The 18,865-nt window shown below is 28.3% G+C and overlaps 1 protein-coding gene across 1 annotated transcript in view; it reads left to right on the top strand.

Annotated features, from left to right (window-relative positions):
- The first annotated feature begins 813 nt into the window (after positions 1-813).
- Positions 814-18,865, top strand: part of LOC111634209 (putative uncharacterized protein DDB_G0282133) — an 86,449-nt gene continuing 68,397 nt past the window's right edge. The window contains exon 1 of the mRNA XM_023378928.1: positions 814-947. The gene's annotated coding sequence lies outside the window, so the exon portion shown is untranslated. The remainder of the gene's footprint in view (positions 948-18,865) is intronic.

The following is an 18,865-nucleotide window of genomic DNA, read 5'->3' as shown; positions in this document are numbered from 1 at the left end:
TAAAGATACATTTCATACATACATAAATAATAAATTCTATTTTTTGCCAAAAATGTGGATGTCTTTATTTTGAGTCTTTCTTATACTGTAAATAATGCATCTGTAAGATCTAACCTTTAAGTTGTTATAATTATTAATCAATGTTTGTAAGGATGAACCACTTGTATTTTAGACTCTTGTAAACCCTTCTAATTGTAACAAGCGTGGCTGAAGAGGGACAGGCTGTCTGAAATGCATACTGTCATTATAATAAACCTGTGTTCATCCATTTCTGTTTCATCATTCCAACAAAGTTTGATTTATCAGACTCTTTATTAATATTATCTTCTAATATTATCTTCTTTAATAATTTATTTTTAAATCATTAACCAGTTGTGGCAAGGGATTGCAATATCAAAGAGTTTTATCAATACTAGTATCTCAGTAAAGAAATTGTTCAATATTAGATTACTGGTGTTAAAACCTATATTCAGGTTGTAGTGCACAATGTATATATATTCAGATGTCCAAAATACATTGAAAGATAACCCATCTTTAGCTATTATATGAGCCAGCATTGTAGGCAAAGAAACCTACTTTTTGGAAGAAAAATACCTGGTCACTTTATTTTAAAAGTACTTTTTTTGTTGTTGTTGTTCAGTTCTGATTCTGGCCATTATGATCTATTATGTAGGCTGACATTATACACTTTCTGTAAATAAGTATACATATCACTAATCTATTCTCTTGAAGTTTTAATTGTTTTGGTATAAGAGCCCCTTTTTCTCTTAGGAAAAATTCAAACATTATACGATTTATACGAACGAGAAGGTGGCGTTGTAACGATTACAACGAAATCGAGTCAATTCGTATTGAACCTGGAGCTAAAGAAAGTCGAGATTTGATTCATAACATTTTTACAAGTTGATTGCGTCGAACTTGTTGAAGAACTTCAGTAGTAATAAGAGGTACGTACCACAATCGCTGAAATTGATATATATATTGTAAGTGAATGAATTTATCGACCGACATATTGCAGTGAAAGGTATACCTTTAAGAAAAGTCGATTGGACACGTCAACGTCATAGATCGTATGACCTTTTTATATATATTATTTAATATTGTTTATATAAACGATGTATTTTATTGCCAAACGTAAAGAAAGACATTATTAATAATTCTAAATCAATAATCTTTATGGAAGTGATTTTGAAATCAATTTTTAATATGATAAATTTCACGACGAATTTTTCATTTAGCAAGTTGATGAAAATGTTGGCGAATAAGCCAAATGAATGTATTGTTTTTGTACAGTACGTAGATGTGTTTGGCTGAATATTTCTTAACAATCATTTGCTCTGTATATATTGTAGCTTTCTGTTAGCAAGTTTTCGTTGTATTTATCTAAGGATGTATTCAGTGTATAAGTGTTTCACTTTAAAATGTTCTGTTTAAATATAAACATACTCAACTATTGTTAAAAAATGTATAAATTGTATATATTTCACACTATGTGTATAATTATGTGTTCTGTGCTTCTTAACATTCATGATTCTGATATTGTTTTCTTTTAATTTTGCAGATTTATATTAAAATAATGGCAGAATTTACTTTTAGGTCATTTATTTATATATGTATACATATACAAATCACCTAAGATTATATATACGTTTATAAACATCTCAGTAGTAGCAGTACCTCCAATGTTAGGTAGCATACTGGCAATAATTATCTTCTGTCGATTTTGATTGTTGGCGAGGGCTTCAGCTTCCTCCCAAGTCATATTGAGCATTTTCAAATCTTTAAGAAAAGTTCTAGGCCAAGTATTTCTGGGGTGTCCTCACGTTTGGCACCAGGGGGAACCCGTTTTGTGGCTGTTTTAGGGATCCTGTTCTCTGTACAAAAAATGTGGCCGCCGGTCGGACTCTTCTACAGGTAACGATGTTAAGAGGTTTGCACATCATAAACATTTCAAAGCCAATTTATTAAATTTTATAAGAGATAGTGCCTGATACCTACTTCTAGTAACAAATTACTTAGAATTTAATTTTTAATAGCAATAAAGTAGCACAATTCAATATTGCGATCATTTACCTAAGTGTAACTTCTGCCTTATGTTTTTAGTAATTGTTATGAGAAATTAAGGAAAAAATCAAATACTTTTTAATGAAATTAAAATTTGCAGTTTTTAAAATAAAAACCTTCAGTTTGTGTACAATGTAATCAATTTTTTTAATTTTTAAAACAGGTCTTTAAAATTTTAATTTGTATGAATAGAATTGTTTTCATAGTTAAATTGTCTTTCATTTAAATCCATTTTTAGCCTTAAATATAGAAAAAGTCATTAGGAGCAAGAACTAGAGAATAAGGTTAAATCCTAAAACTGGTGAGTGCCACTTTTGAATTTGTGGCAAGCATTATATTATTGGCATACCTTTCTGTAGTTGTATGTTACTAAGATGAATGATTTTCTTTTCTGGATCATTTTTCTGGTTGCACAGCCTTTTTTTATTATTTCATAAATTCTAATAAATATGTGTTAGTTACTAGAAATATTTCCTTAACACTAAAGAAAAAAAAAATTATAGTCAAGATGTTTGATTTTATTGTCACTTCCTTACTTTTGGTTTAACTCGTTTTATCCATAAAGTAAACAGAATTTATTGAACTGAATCATGTTTATTTTGTGGATTATATGCTTGTTACTAGTTACTAACATTTACATCTATTCTAATTTTCATCACTAGTTTGTTGATGTAATTTTCATAAATGACCATGATAAGTTAATGTTGGCTGAATTTATCAGAAAAAATTTTAATCAAATTTTGCATATCTTGCTTTTAATGTTTGATATATTTTTAATGATAAACCAGTTTGAAGATAAGTCTATAAAGAAAGTTTGATTTCTGTGGACGACTTATCACACACTATTGATGTCAGAGTAATCAAATAGAAATGGGTGAATATAAGTTTATTATAACAACAGTGTGCATTTTGGACAGTCTGTCTGTTCCTCTTCAGCCAAAATTGTTACAATTAGGTGGGTTTACAGGAGTATAAAATACAAGTGGTTTATCCTTACAATTATTATCCTTACAATTATTATCCTTACAATTATTATCCTTAGAATTATAATAGCTTAAAGATACATTTCATACATACATAAATAATAAATTCTATTTTTTGCCAAAAATGTGGATGTCTTTATTTTGAGTCTTTCTTATACTGTAAATAATGCATCTGTAAGATCTAACCTTTAAGTTGTTATAATTATTAATCAATGTTTGTAAGGATGAACCACTTGTATTTTAGACTCTTGTAAACCCTTCTAATTGTAACAAGCGTGGCTGAAGAGGGACAGGCTGTCTGAAATGCATACTGTCATTATAATAAACCTGTGTTCATCCATTTCTGTTTCATCATTCCAACAAAGTTTGATTTATCAGACTCTTTATTAATATTATCTTCTAATATTATCTTCTTTAATAATTTATTTTTAAATCATTAACCAGTTGTGGCAAGGGATTGCAATATCAAAGAGTTTTATCAATACTAGTATCTCAGTAAAGAAATTGTTCAATATTAGATTACTGGTGTTAAAACCTATATTCAGGTTGTAGTGCACAATGTATATATATTCAGATGTCCAAAATACATTGAAAGATAACCCATCTTTAGCTATTATATGAGCCAGCATTGTAGGCAAAGAAACCTACTTTTTGGAAGAAAAATACCTGGTCACTTTATTTTAAAAGTACTTTTTTTGTTGTTGTTGTTCAGTTCTGATTCTGGCCATTATGATCTATTATGTAGGCTGACATTATACACTTTCTGTAAATAAGTATACATATCACTAATCTATTCTCTTGAAGTTTTAATTGTTTTGGTATAAGAGCCCCTTTTTCTCTTAGGAAAAATTCAAACTGAATTAAGTATGAATTATGTTCTGATTTTCTTCGAATTTTATTTTTTACAATTTCAAATACAGAATTACTTCATACATACACAATATTCTATATATTTATATAGAATATTCTTTATATAGAATATACTTTCACTGATATTTTACAAAAACATAAAGTTTACATATTAAGATATCATTTGTAAGTTGTGTTTCTTATTGTTTCTTATAATATGATAATAATTGTGATGACACAGAATAATTTTTTTTTTCAATAAAATATAGGTTAATCAGTACAAACAAACATGCTAAATTTGTTAGAACAATATGCTTTTTGAAGAAGTTTATTTATAAATTTTTCTACCTTGTTTTGAATTTTACTGCACAAATTAAGGACTAGAAAATTATTTGAGTAATGCAGAGATTAAATCATGTTTTTAGACAGTTTAAATACAGTGGTACCTTGGTTTTCGTTGATAATTCATCCGAAAACAATCGATGAAAACAGAGGCAATTATTTCCATACGAATCAATGTAAATTCAATTAATTTGTTCTAGACAGTCCAAAATAATACCAAAAACACATTTTATAGAGAATTAATATAGTGTTAAATACTAAAAGCAATAAGAAATTAATATAAAAACAAACTAATCTAAAGGAAAGCAATGGAATTGTTTGGCTAGATGCGGGGTAATGTCTTGTCTTGTAGAAGTTAGTTGGACATGAGCTTCTAGCCTATATCCTCCTGTGGTAAAGTGTGACATAATTGTCAAGTAATAGTAGTTGTATGCATTTATGATGGTTATATCATGGGGAATAATGCCTTCCAGGAGGTCTGTTTAAGGGTAACTGGCCCCTATTTAGGTGTTACAGATGTGGAGAAAACCCGGAAAACTCCATGTGACCAGCCTGTCCTGGCGAAGTGCAAATGTACGACTGAACTCCCAGTGTTCAGGGAACGGAAACATTGGTCAATGGTGGGCTGTCACAGGGTAATGCTCACAGAACGAGAAATAACGCCATACTGAGCCAGAAAATGCGTAGGTTGCTTTTTGTTTTCACAAAATTGGCAGCGAGGTCTCTTGGGCACACCAAGACAATTGACAAAAACCGAGATAAATTTTTCACAAAAAAATCAGCGATAACCGAAGTCAACGAAAACTAAGGTATTACTGTATATTAAATATGGTATTTTGAACAATATGCAAGATATTGTTTTTTGCAATTTTGTAAACAGTTATGTCTAGTAAAGAAAAGTCTTTTTTTATCGTTACATAATTCATTTTTCATGTGAAATGTTATGAATATAATTGAATTTGTATTTGTAAGCTTTAATTCTGGTCTTCCTACATATATATATATATATATATATATATATATACCTATATTTTTCTTATATAGCATGAGTGTATATATATGAACTGAATAATGTTTATGATAACATGTTTTCAGAGTAAAAATAAATAGTTAAAACTGAAGATGATTAAATGAAAAAACAGGAATCTATTGTTAAAGTATGCATCTTGTGATATTTATTCAGAACTTTAATGTTAATTTATATTTTTAGAATAATAATTAATTAAAAAAATTTCTGTGGTATTACTTTCAGAGTGATGCCATAATTTTGAAAAATAAGATATTTACTAGTTATGCTTTAAAGATAAAATATAATTTTATATAATATTAAATAACACAATATATTTATTTGACTTTTGTAGATGAAAAAATGTTTTGATATTTAGATAAACTTAAAACTCTAATTGGATATTACTAGGTTTTTTTCATCTTTTAATCTCTTCCACATACATATTTATTTTCTTTCAACAGTTAGACTGCACTAGAATGCATACATTCTAGTGCAGTCTAATTGAAAATACTGATTTGAAGTACTTCAAATTATTCCAAAATGCCCTTAATTTCTTATAAGAATTTTAACTACATTTTTTTCATATTGCTATCCTTTTTACCAGAATTCTTCTTAATTCATTTCAAAAAATGTTCATTTGAACAAACAAGTTAAAATTCAAGTTTTGATTAAATTGTAAGTATAAAAACTTAATTTTTGAGTTTGTTCAAAGTTAATTTTACGAAATTTTTTGGATTTGTGTGTGTCTGTCTAAAATACTGGAATATTACATGGTTAATAACTGGGTATATAGAAAAGTTAAACCATCAATTATCAAACAATCCAGCACAAATTATTTAAATTATAAACACAAGTTAAATAATCATGTATTCTGAACCAATTACAGTGTATAGATGACAAAAACAAACAAAAACAAATGTTTTCAAACTCCTTAAGTCAAACGAAAACAAACAAAAAATTTGTTTTTGTTTGTCATCTACACACCGTAATTGGTTCAGAATACGTGATTAACTATATCTCGGTGTGGTGAGTGATTGTGTTTAAAAGTAATACTATCGACTACATTAAGTAGCTATCATCAGGTACTATGATGTTCTAAAATAGAACAAACATTCAAAATTTAACAAAATTCAAACATTAGTTTGATTGGTAGATGTCTGTGGAATCAAATAAAGTTGGTATACTTAGGACTGTGACAAACGTATGAATGCATGAAGAGCAATTTTTGAAATTTTGTAGATAGTGTACCATCATTATTTAAACATAGCTTATGCCTTAGTAAATCCAGAATGAATCAATCAATATTTGATGCCATGAACACCTTCTGTAGTCTGTAACTTTATTTATTACTTTGTTCCTAAAAGCTTCTCCTGTTTCCCTGCTTACTGCAGAGCAACTTTAGAATTGCACTGTGTTTAGTGGGTTTTGTTATCTCATAAAATAGATGTTTATTTTATTATGAAATTAATAAAATGGTATAAAATTTAGCAATATTTAAAAATTATCTTCCAGAATAATTTTAATTAATTGAACAAGATATTAAATTTGCATTACCATTTTATATATCAAAGATGTGACCAGAAATTTCTGAGTGTGGGTTACCTGCATAGCTGATGGCTTGTGTAGACTTAGCATTAGTAGATAGTAAAAGCCCAAAACCACTAGCAACACATGATTGCACCTGAAACTACCATATTGGTGTGGTAGCCCCCTTGCATGTCATATTCAAACCAGTGATACACATTACACCATGCTCAATTAAAAAAAAAAAAAGCTTTACAAGAACAAATGTTAAATTTTATTCTTCTTTACCTTGTGGTTGTTCATATAGCCTTCTGTTTGAGTCTGATGTGTGTGTTTTCTGTTTTATCCAATGGTCAACTGCTTGTGCCTTTCTTTTTTATACAGTTCTACACTTGTGTGAGGTGGCAATAGGCTTGGAAGAGAGTGAGGACAGAAGAGCTTCAGTGCTCCTTACTGTCCCATTGGCCTACATCCTTGCCCCATGGCCTACAATTATCACAAACTTTATTCTTTATGGGATTATATTTTAGATTAAGTAGAAATTACTATTTTATACAGATCTTTTTATCAAAATAGTTTGATTAATTTTAAATTACTGTAGTTCTAATTACCATATTGAACTACTAATAATTTTATTATCAGAACAATCTTTTTCTGTTTTGAGATTTTTCTGATAAATTTTTTTTAGATTAAAACTATATAACTCTACAGGAAATTTAGCAGTTTATGGTTATTTAGTGAATAACATTATTGATTGATTTTGGTTAATATATTGTTTATATGCTGAACAAGACTTCTAGACATTATCAGTTTTTCTAGGGTTGTAGGAATTGTTAAGATTGTCAGCCTACCAATCTGGGATCTGGAAATTAATCAGATGGGTCAGGAAAACCCCAAGAATTTTGTGGAGAGTGGTCTGTCCTAGATATGTTCACCTTTATCCCTCACCACATGGCCACCCCCATTGTGATCTGGTTGAACCCATCATGGGCTTGATAAAATAAGAAATGGCTTTTAGTGTTCCTAGAGTGGAAAAAGGGAAAAAACTGGGACTGTAGGATATCCTTACATAAGCAAAAATAAGAAAAACAATCCAAAAATGAATCTTTTGAATGAATATGAAAATTAATAAGAATTTAGTTAAGAATTAGTTAGAGAACTAGAACAATACCTTAAAACAATGTCTAAAAATGATTCAATGTTTTTCTTTTTTCTATGACAGGATTAAAAATTATATTTATTGCTGATTTGGAGTTATGCTTTGATACATATTTAGATACATGGTTAAGGCCATGATGTATATTATAGTAAAATTTAACTACTGCATTCTTCAATTCTAAGATATTTGTCTGAAATAGACATGCATATTACAATTGATAGTATTTTACATTTATAGACCAAAATAATAATCAGCAGGCATTATCAGTGAATAAAACATTTTTGTTCTCTGTCGAGCTATCTAAAACAAATGAAAAAATATTACTGAAGATGGCTTGACAATAGGGGATGAAAATGACAGTTCAGTAAATGAATTTCGTTCTCAAGAAGTTCAGAAAAACTTTTCTTCTTTTACAAACATGTAACTTTATAAACTTTCACAGTATCAAACTTTATAAACTTTCACAGTAGACAGGATTTTCACAAAATGACATTATTATGCAATAAAGTTAAACTTATTTTTCAACATTAACAAAATTTTAATAACTCTAAAATACAGTAAATTATAATTAATTTGATTTTATACAATTCAAATTTTCTCTTAATTTGAACTGAATGCTATTCCCAATATGATTCCTATTTAAATCAATGTAAAATTCTCTCTAATTCAAACTAGATTGTGCTCGCTCCTGTTTATTCAAATCAAGAGTGTGTGTTAGCAGATTAACATTATCATTCCATTTTTGAAATTTGAAAAATGAATTTAAAATTAATATATTAATTTAAAAGTTATACTTTAATTACCGTATTTTATGGACTATAAGATGCACCTTAATTTTTAAGCAATTTTTTAAAAAAATAACGTTTTTATTGTCTAAATTCAATCCTTTTATACGGAATGAAGTAAACGCTGATCCACCAATCAACGCTTAGTAGTGCTATCGGATGTCCGCTGATCGTACAATGGTTGCATGATGATTGCTGGCCAATCTGCGGTCGTGGATTCAGAACCACTGGTCGTCTTAAGATCCGAGTTTCTATGGCGACAACTGTTGCTCGTTTGAAAAGAGAAAAAGCGCGGGAATCGTAAGTCCAGATGATTCTATCCTGACACCCCACAACTCATGTTCGTCGCATCGGTGCACTGCTGCTGCCATTTGAATTTAATGTTGCCAGATAGAGATAGTTTTCCCATGGCATCAAATATATGGCCATTTTTAAGACACGAGAATTTTAAATCAAACACTGGACATTTTTATATTAATTTCGAGTATAAGATGCACCTGAATTTTGGAGGCAATTTTTTGAAGAAAAAAGTGCCTTATAGTCCATAAAATACGGTAAATGTATTAATTTATTTTTATTAAAATTTAAAAACATTTCAAATCAGTTGGGACATAATTAGCAGTGGTAAATCAGTTGATGGTTGTTCTGTATCACTTGTGATCTTTTTCTTCATTCCCTTGAATGCCCCACTGTACCTTGTTTTGTATTTCTCATTGATTAAACATTATCCTGCTTGCTATGTGATGCTATCTAATGTGTTTTTAATTCCCCCCCGTAATATCTAGAGATGGTTGTCTTTTAATTTGAACTGTTTAGGCCATTCCTTTGAAGCCTTTGAATTAACAAGAGTCTATTTATATTATTATGGCATTATGTTATAAAATCAAAACTGTTCACACTTTTTAAACAAATGGGTATAATAAACAAATATTTTAGGTTTAAAAAGGGAATTTTGTAGTATGAAACTTGAGGCAGGTTTATAAAATAAATCTAAAATTTTGTTAATTATACTCATTTGCTGGAAAAGTGTGAACAGTTCTGATTTTACAAATTATCACTTCTGGCTTTGACCTTGGATTTTGACATTATGAAATAAACAAAGATTATTACAGTAGAGCGTTGATTATCTGAAAGTCAAGTATCGGAAAGAATTCCAGTTGGCAAATTTAAATTTTTGCCAGTGCTGTGGCACTGCAATCTTTTGCTATGTTTGGGCTACTCAAATATTTTATGTTTTTGATACTAAATTAACTTCTGAAGTATAATTTTTTATTGTTTTTATATTTTTCAATATATTTATTTTGTTTGTACAAAATAAAAAAATAATTTTTAACGATACAATAGTCTTCGTTAGGCTTAACATCGACAAAAATTCAATGCGAAGCGACATGCAACGGAGAAAAATTTCAACGTGGGATAGTTAATATATTTTTTCATACATAATTGAATAGAAATACATATATCACACTACAGAAGGCCACTATAATGATTACATGCCATATTGTTAGGAAATTCCTGAAAACAGACACTGACACACTTATTTAATTTTAGTTTTTGGTTGCTATGCCTTGACTCTGGTCTGGCATAGTATACAGCCGTCGGTATCAACTGAGTATAACCCATTAAATACTGTATAATAAACACAGAGCCCAAATGGTTAAGGGTTAAAAGTTGGAATTTGGTACATAGTTAGGATATGTCATGAGAATGCACACTAAGAAGGGAATTTTGGAAATTCCCCCTGCAGGGAGAGGGTTAAATGTCTCGCCTCTTGCTTCAGTCAACTTTCAGTGATGCTCTTGTTGCTCAGTACAAATCTTGAAAATGTCTGTTTATAGTATTGTTTGCTTTAGTGTTTCATTTTTAATTCAGTACAAAAAAGATGGATTGAAAATTCAAGAGGAGTTATAGTGAATGATTTATTGAAAAAAGTATAACCCAAATTTTAATTTGATAACAGGCACCTGAAAATTACTTTTTAGTGTCTTTTACACTAAAAAGTAATGGGGAGAATGTGACATGTCAAAATAATTTGAGACATTATTGATAAGATTAGGAATGGTAGGTGCTGCAGGAATTTATCAAACAGGTACAGCTTAAATCTGACAAAATCTTCAGATAAACCAAAAAGTCATGTCCAGACATAACCCTAAATGAAGACTTGGGACTTAACGCTTATCAAATGGACTACAGGCATTGTCTTACCAAAGCTCTAAAAAATAGCTGGAAATCAGAAATGCAAGCAGTTCCTTAAGAAGTATGCAAAGTCAAAACTTTCAAAAAATGGCTACTTTTAACCAGAAATACCTTGCTATTACATAATATAACAACTGACAAAATAACAGAATTTCAGCTAAAAGATTCTTTTGGAAAATAAAAAGATTTCATATCTAGCTCACAATCAGAAAGTTCATGTTTAGTGGACTGTGTCTTATCAAAGGATGGACATAAGAATGGACCAAAAAAAAAAAACTGCAAAAATTTACCAGAAGGAAATTTTAGACAATTACCTAAAGATAATGATTGATTCCTGAGGATCTAAACAGTCATGGGTATTCCAGCAAGATTTAGCTCCTACTCACAAAGCCAAGAGTACCTAGACATGGCTCAAAGTGAATGAAGTACCATGGTTTCCTAGAGGAAAGGTCCTCATCAAGTCCAGATTTCAATCCACTTGACTAGGAACTATGTGAGAAAGTGATGTTTATGTGCTTTAAATGTACAATAAATTTAAATCTCTGATCACAGCCTTGGAGAAATCTGTATTAAATTTCCCACTAAACACATCCATTTCATGATATAGGTATTCCCAGAAACTGTGCTTGTATCAAGGTGGAACATTTACAGAATAAATGAGAATAACAAAACTAGACTAAGGAACTTAGAGTCAGTTTTTCAGTTTTACTTGACTGTTTTTATAAGACAAAATTTAAGAAATGTAATAAAATACCTTATGTGAAGGTTACTCGTTACTAGGTACTGGTCCAATATATATAATAGACACACAAAAAACCTTTAAGTGACCAGTAAAATATTTAATTGAAAAAACAACATATGTTTTCGACTGTATTATTGAAGGAGAAGGCCTCCACAACTCTATTTAAGGTGTTTTCCACTGTTTCATATGGGTGTAAAATAATATTTTTTAAATATATTTTTGTTTATGCAATGCTTGATATGCATGCGCATAATGAATTTTATACGCAAAGTTGGATATGTTCCAAAACTTTTAAATCTTTAAGCACAACGGCTTTTTGAATCTTGGAACTTTTCACGTGAAGAAGGCCAAAGAATGCAGTCAAAAACGTTTGTTTTTTTTCAATTAAATATTTTACTGTCACTTAAAGGTTTTTTGTGTGTCTATTATGTGTAATAAAATAAATGAAATACCAAGTAAATATCTTATTATTGAAGTATATTTGGTATATTTTAAGTCATCATAAATCAATGTTGGTTTTTGCTTATTTTAATAGTAAACAAAAACAAACATTTACATTGAGATAAATTCATTATTACTTAGAAAAGCAATTCTTAACATAGATTAATAGTGTAATTGTGAAGGCACTATTAAGAGCATGTTTCAGCTCCAAAAAGATTAAACATATTCTAATAAATAATATATAGTTTGCTATAAAATTAATTTAATTAATATCAATATTTAAAACTGCTCTGTAACAGATGTTTTCATTTCTTTCAGTAAACATAATTACTTATTTACAGTTGTATTTTTATGCAGTATAGTTATTAATTTTTTGTAATTAAAAATTTATGGTGATGAATAAGTTTGTAACTATAAAAATGAAAATTATTATTTTATGTGCAATATACAAATTATTTAAATCAACAACTTAGATCATAAGTTTGATAAGTCATTTTTAAACTAAACAGAAATACATATACTATGCAGTTTTATTTTAAAATGCATATAAACATTATTTGAAAATAAGAACTGAAGTTTTTTTTATATAGATTTATAGCATTTGTTGTTGTTTCTACTTTTCAAACAGTTATTTTAAAAAATTTTCTACAAATGAAAAAATTTTGACTGTTGTCTAAATTGTCATAAGTTTTTACTTGGTGCAATTTTTTTTACATCTCAGATGTTTTTGTTGAATTTAGAATAATCTGGTAAAAAGGTTGCCTGGAGTGAGGCTCAAGGCTAATTAATTAGTCTTGAGCCTCACTTTAGGCAGTTTTTTTCAGGCTAATTAATTAGACTTAAGTCATAGAAATTAAAGTAGCTCATTAAAGAATCTGACTGTTTGGTATTTAAATGAATTATTGGATTTGTTATATATTTGCTTAAATAATTTTTTATATTATCTTTTCATTTTACAAATTATATATTAAAACACATCAAGATATGTGCTGATCACTATTTCCCCCCGTCTTTCTTTTAAGGATATTTTTGTTAAGTAATTTTTTTTCAAATTGCATTAATGTAATACCTAATATCCTTTTCAATAACTTTATGAAGTATTGATGAATTACAGAAATAAATTCAGAATAAGCTATTCTAAATTTAGAAATGTTATTTAGATAATTCAGATAAAATCCATAATTTTTGTCATTGTCAATAATAATTAACCATGATCAGTTAATTTTTAAGATTATGTTGTAAAGAGACCTTAATCTGGATCCCATTTCTGAATTTCAGTTTTTATTCAAAATAAATTTGTAAACAGGAATGAGTTTTATTTTCTTGGAATTGCCTAATTGAGGATTTATGACATCATATATATATTTTTTTAGAACATGCTGCATAATGTTAAAATTAATTCTTTCAAATGCTTTATTTACAGATAAGTCTAAGATAATGACCTTTAATAATGTTAATTATATGTATTATGGCAATTAGGAATGAATGTTTTGTTTTTTTTTTTTTTTAAGTAAATAGCATTAGACTTAACAAAGCTTGCATGTTTTACTTTGATAACAGCATAATGCATAAAATTATCAGAACACTTAGTCAATGAAAACAATGTAAAAATAAATGTATGTAGTGGTGGATCAAGCACTTGGATAGTCCCAATGGCAACCTTGTTCTCAAGAGGGCCTTAAACTAGTAAAATTTTATTAAGTAACTATCAAATTAATTTATTACTTAATTAAAAAAAAGTATTGATCAATCAATTATTTCCTTAAAAATAAATCTATTTTTATCTTTTGTAGTCAGATATGATCATCATAACTCATCACTGTTTATTGTGACATTTAAAATAAAATGTAAAATATTATAATAATTATTTGCAAGAGTTACAGCTATGCAGTCTTCTTTCAATTTTTTTTTCATTTGCGAGGAAGTGTGTTGGCATTACTATTTTTTTCTGAAAAGATATTTGTACAGTAAAAAAGTTTACAATCCTCTGGATTGAAAAGTTAGGAATCAAGTTTTATAAGTTTCATGTAAAGTAGACTTTATTAGAAGAGTTGTGGTATATGTGAGATGCCATGTGACACCTGGAGAGTTAAGTAGTAAAAACTTTTACTATGCAGTTTGTCATTTGATGAACAGCAAATTGTCCAGATGAAGATGGCATCTGTGCTTGAGGTTTGCAGAATGTATCTCTTTTTGAAGCTGCTAACTTTGAGGCCCCAGCATGTGCTTCTTGCACCTGTTTAATTGTCTGCTACTGAATATATGGGATCAAGATTGAAAATTTTAAATGCTAATCCTATGTATTTATAATTATACTATATAATTATTTTAGTTTGTCTTATATGAGTTGCAATTGGGTAAAAATGCAAAATTAAAAAATCAATATTAAATAGGACTGAAGACTTTGTATTGATTAAAAAAATGTTTCAGATGAGTAAACTGTGATTTTAAAGAAAAGTAGATTTCATTTAATTGTAGATAAGAAAACAATCACTCTTCAAATGCTTTTGGTCATTTGGTCAATAAAAAAGGCTGCATACTGAAAGGTTGTTTGAAGTGTGATTGTTTTTAGTTAAATGCAGTTTGAGAAGAGATTGTAGATAAGCCAATTTAAATGAGAATTAAATTATTTAATTTAATAATTACATAATTTATTATATAAATATTTTACTCAAGCAAAAGCATTGCTAAACATTCAAGAATCATACTTATTTATTTTAATTAAATATTTTTCAGGATATTTTACATATCATCAGATCAAACAGATCAAATTTTGTTTGAATAATAATAGTATTGGTAGGTACAGTACAATAAAGATAATTATTTTAGGTTGTCATTGACTAACAGTATTAGAAGAAAATTGTTATGAATTTATAATTGACATTGTAACTTTTGGAACAATTAACATTAAAACAATTTAGAATTTTAAATTTTTAAATATTAAATGTAATTAGAACTGTTTATTCAACAGTTATAATAAACATTGTAGCTTTGACTTATCAAAAAATTTCATGTGATAAATTTATGAAATCTGACACATCATTAATGATACAAATATATAAAAGTGACATAAAATTTAAAAAAATATAATTAAGTACTTTGACATTAGATTGGGCATTCTGTATTTACTTATTACAATGCAACCTTCATTATGAATATTGTTGTATAAACCAGTTCTCAAAGTACAGTATGTAGTATGGACCACTGATGATTTACAAGCATGCATCAGGTGATTGATAGACCAACCAAGTTGTTTTTCTAAAATGTAATGCTATACTATTTAGTCAGAAGAAAGAATATTTTTATGCATCATATAACTCTTACATTACACTATCAGATAGACAAAATATTACATATGAATTTAAGGGAATATTTGTGCGTATTTAAGGTGATATTTGCAGGGTAACTGTAATACCACCTTAAATATTAGGTAACTTAAAGAAATGGACAAAGACATAGGTAGTTCATCTGTAACTTAGTTTAAGTGATCTGAAGATTGAATAACTTTTAAAGTAATAGTGTAAACAATTAGAAGTTTGGCAAATAAATAAGAAATATGAGATATATCTTGTGCCTTTAATAAAATCTAATAGGATTTTATTTTACTTGAGTGTCAAAAGTAGGACATTAATGGGAAAACTTAGAGTATAGAAGAGACATTAAAAGATATAGTGAAAGTATGAAATTGGCCAGGCTTATATTAGAATGTGATTTTTCAGCTGGAATGAAAACAAACTAAAATTATCTTTTCTCTTAGAGAAAAGAAAGCACTATCTTGGCTAAAATTGTTTCAATAATAATAAAAAGTGTTTGTAATTCACTGCTTTAAGTCTAGTTCAAGACACTGAATTTTAATTTGTTTACAAATTAGCATCCTATAAAAAAAAGAAAGAAACGACATTAATCTTTATAATTATTAGTTAATTCTTTTAAGTGTGTGTTGTTTTTGATTATTTTAATTTTATGCTTTAAATTATTAAAGTATTTTAAATTATTTATTCCATATTCTGATTAAGAAGCCATAGTAATAAAGGCAAAAAATACTTTTATGTTGTTGTTTTTTTTTTTTTACTTTGATTTTATATATTTGTATTATCAATGACATGTCAAATTTAACAAATTTATCATCCATGTATTAATAGTTATAACCTATTTTTCTTGCAAGTTTAGTTAAAAATATTATTTTTATTATAGTTTTATAATATTATGTTAAATTTCTAAGATGATAGAAATATTATCAATCATAATTTAGTTAATAAACTTAAATTTTAATTTTTTAATTACAGATGGATTATTATGAATGTTTTTATTATAAATTATTTGTAGAGTTAGCTAGAATATTTGTTTTTATAATTAATAGAATAGAGAGAACTAAATTCAAAACTTCACTGAATTGAACATTAAAACAGTTTACAATTATATTATAATCAGACTACAAACAATAACATTCAATGAAACTTAAACACACTTCCAGCAGGAAAATGTCTTTTACTTTTCACAATAGCAATTGTTATCAGCATTATTCAGAGGAATGCCAGGCTTATACAGAAGAAATGCAATTTAGAATATTTTTGAGCTTGTTGTTCAGCATTAAAACAATTATGGAAATTTTTCTTTCTTTCTTTCTTTTTTTTAATTATAGTTACCTGTATTGATAAATTCTCATTAAAAACACTAAACCTATATAAACCAGCACATTTGTATAAAAAGTGCAAACATTTTTCCTGTGTTAAATGGCTAAATGGGCATCATCAGGCAAACTAATCCCCAAATGCTGAAACAAACAGGATTGCTAAACACACATGCAGACGGGAGGTGATGTAAGATGAGAATGGGGAGGGGGAGGATAGTAAGATTTATAGTTTAAAGAAAGACTTTCACGCTGTGGGAAAGGTGTCAACATTCCAAAAATCAATAGTGGTGTTATTGTGGGTGGCCTTATATATTTCCACTTACTCAAGATGTTTGAGAAAGGGTTGTCTGGAAGAGCTATGTAAGAGGCATGCTTTGCAAAATTCCAAATAAATGTCAGGATCTGAGGTGTATATTGCCAACATTATGTTTGCCAATCCTTTCGTGATGGACATCTGATGTTCCTTGAAGCGGGTGTTTGAAGGGTGTGTTGCAACACCTATGTATTCTAAGTGGCAGCTGGATCTATGATCAGTGACAGAGATAGTATAGATACCTTTTTGGAGGTGCATGTTTGGATGGTCTTTAGTATTGCAGAGAAGGAGGAAATTGAGGACTTCTACAGAATGCTAAACAAAAGTTATTTCTCCTGGATATTTCCTTGTAAAGGATGGCTAGCTTCCTATCATAAGTGACAGTCCTATCTACTGGTTTATAGGTTTAGTGTTTTTAATTTTAATTTAACCAGTTTTAAGTGGCAGTTCTTCAAAAAATTATCATGTAATAATAGAAATTTTTATGTAAAATTTAATCCTAAATATCAATTTTTAATTTAATGGACAATGGATGGGAATTATGTGAATTTTTCATTATTGTCATTAAAAATTTATATTTACTTGCCTTGGAATGGATCACAATTTTTAAATTAGTCACTTTTTCTGAACTATTTCAGTGATATATCACTATTTCTTACTATTTCTGCCATTATGGGCAATGACATCTTTGTGATGCCAAGCTATCACATGTTCATTAATTAATGTCTAAATACTTAAAGTGCAATGCCTGTAATGTCTTTCTCTTGTTGCACATTGAAAGTTTCATGTTATTACATGACTTTTAAAGTCTTAAAAATATTAATTATGCAATATCATGAAAATCAGAGCACATAGTCTAACTCCAGCAGAATTTTTTTTTGAAGTACAGTATTTTAATTCCTTTTGAGCCTCTCACAATTAACCTTCACATCTTCAATTTGAGGGAGGGTGTTAATAAACTAATCAAAAAATGAAAACCAAGTGCAAAAAATGATACATAGTGTTGTTTTAAATTATATTTATCATTTTTCAATTTTTATTTTAATAATTTTGTACTGTAGCAAAATTACTGATTAAATTTTTTTTTCAAGTTTGTTAATATTTTATAAAATTTGGAAAGTTTATAAAGGACAATTTAATACATTTATAACTTTGTAACAGATTACAAGATTTATTTATGAATAATAAATGACTTTCTCAGCTTATGTATATAACATAGCAAAATATTGGAATCATATCAAATTTGATCCTCATGGTTTTTACAAATCTTTTTGTTTTGAGACCTCCTGATTCCAAAAAGGCCAAAAAAAACCACGTGTTTTGGCATCTATTTTGTTTAATATCTTAGGATTAGGTAATGATTAAGAAACAAAATTTAGTGCAGTAGCTTGTGTATAAAGGGCATTGATGCTGTTAAATTTTGGTGGTTATAGATTGAGGAGTGGGAAGATAGATAGGAGTAAAGTATCAAGTTGAATCTGACTTCGTGAAGATTTTACTTATTATTAGCATATATAATTTTATATAAAATTCTTCTCTACCCTCAAAATTAAACTGTTTGCAGTTTTGTAATTATATATACTAATATATAAAGAGATAATGTTTGTATGTATGTAAGTTTCGTTGCAGCAGGTAATCTCCGAAACTACTCATCCGATTTCAAAAATTCTTTCACCAATATTTAAAATGGAACCTCAGGGTGGACATAGGCTGTATATTATTCCGTTAAACATTCATATAAATTAAAATATATAATCTAGGTTAAGGCTTTTATGTCCAACAGATGGCGCTACGAGTACGACGCCCTAAGTTTGCTTTTCTGTGA

Source organism: Centruroides sculpturatus, unplaced genomic scaffold (assembly GCF_000671375.1).
Source record: "Centruroides sculpturatus isolate CEXI.00-Female unplaced genomic scaffold, Cexi_2.0 scaffold813, whole genome shotgun sequence".
Lineage (NCBI taxonomy): Eukaryota > Metazoa > Arthropoda > Arachnida > Scorpiones > Buthidae > Centruroides > Centruroides sculpturatus.
Note: the sequence above shows the minus strand (reverse complement) of the source record. Positions and strands in the feature narration are given on the sequence as shown.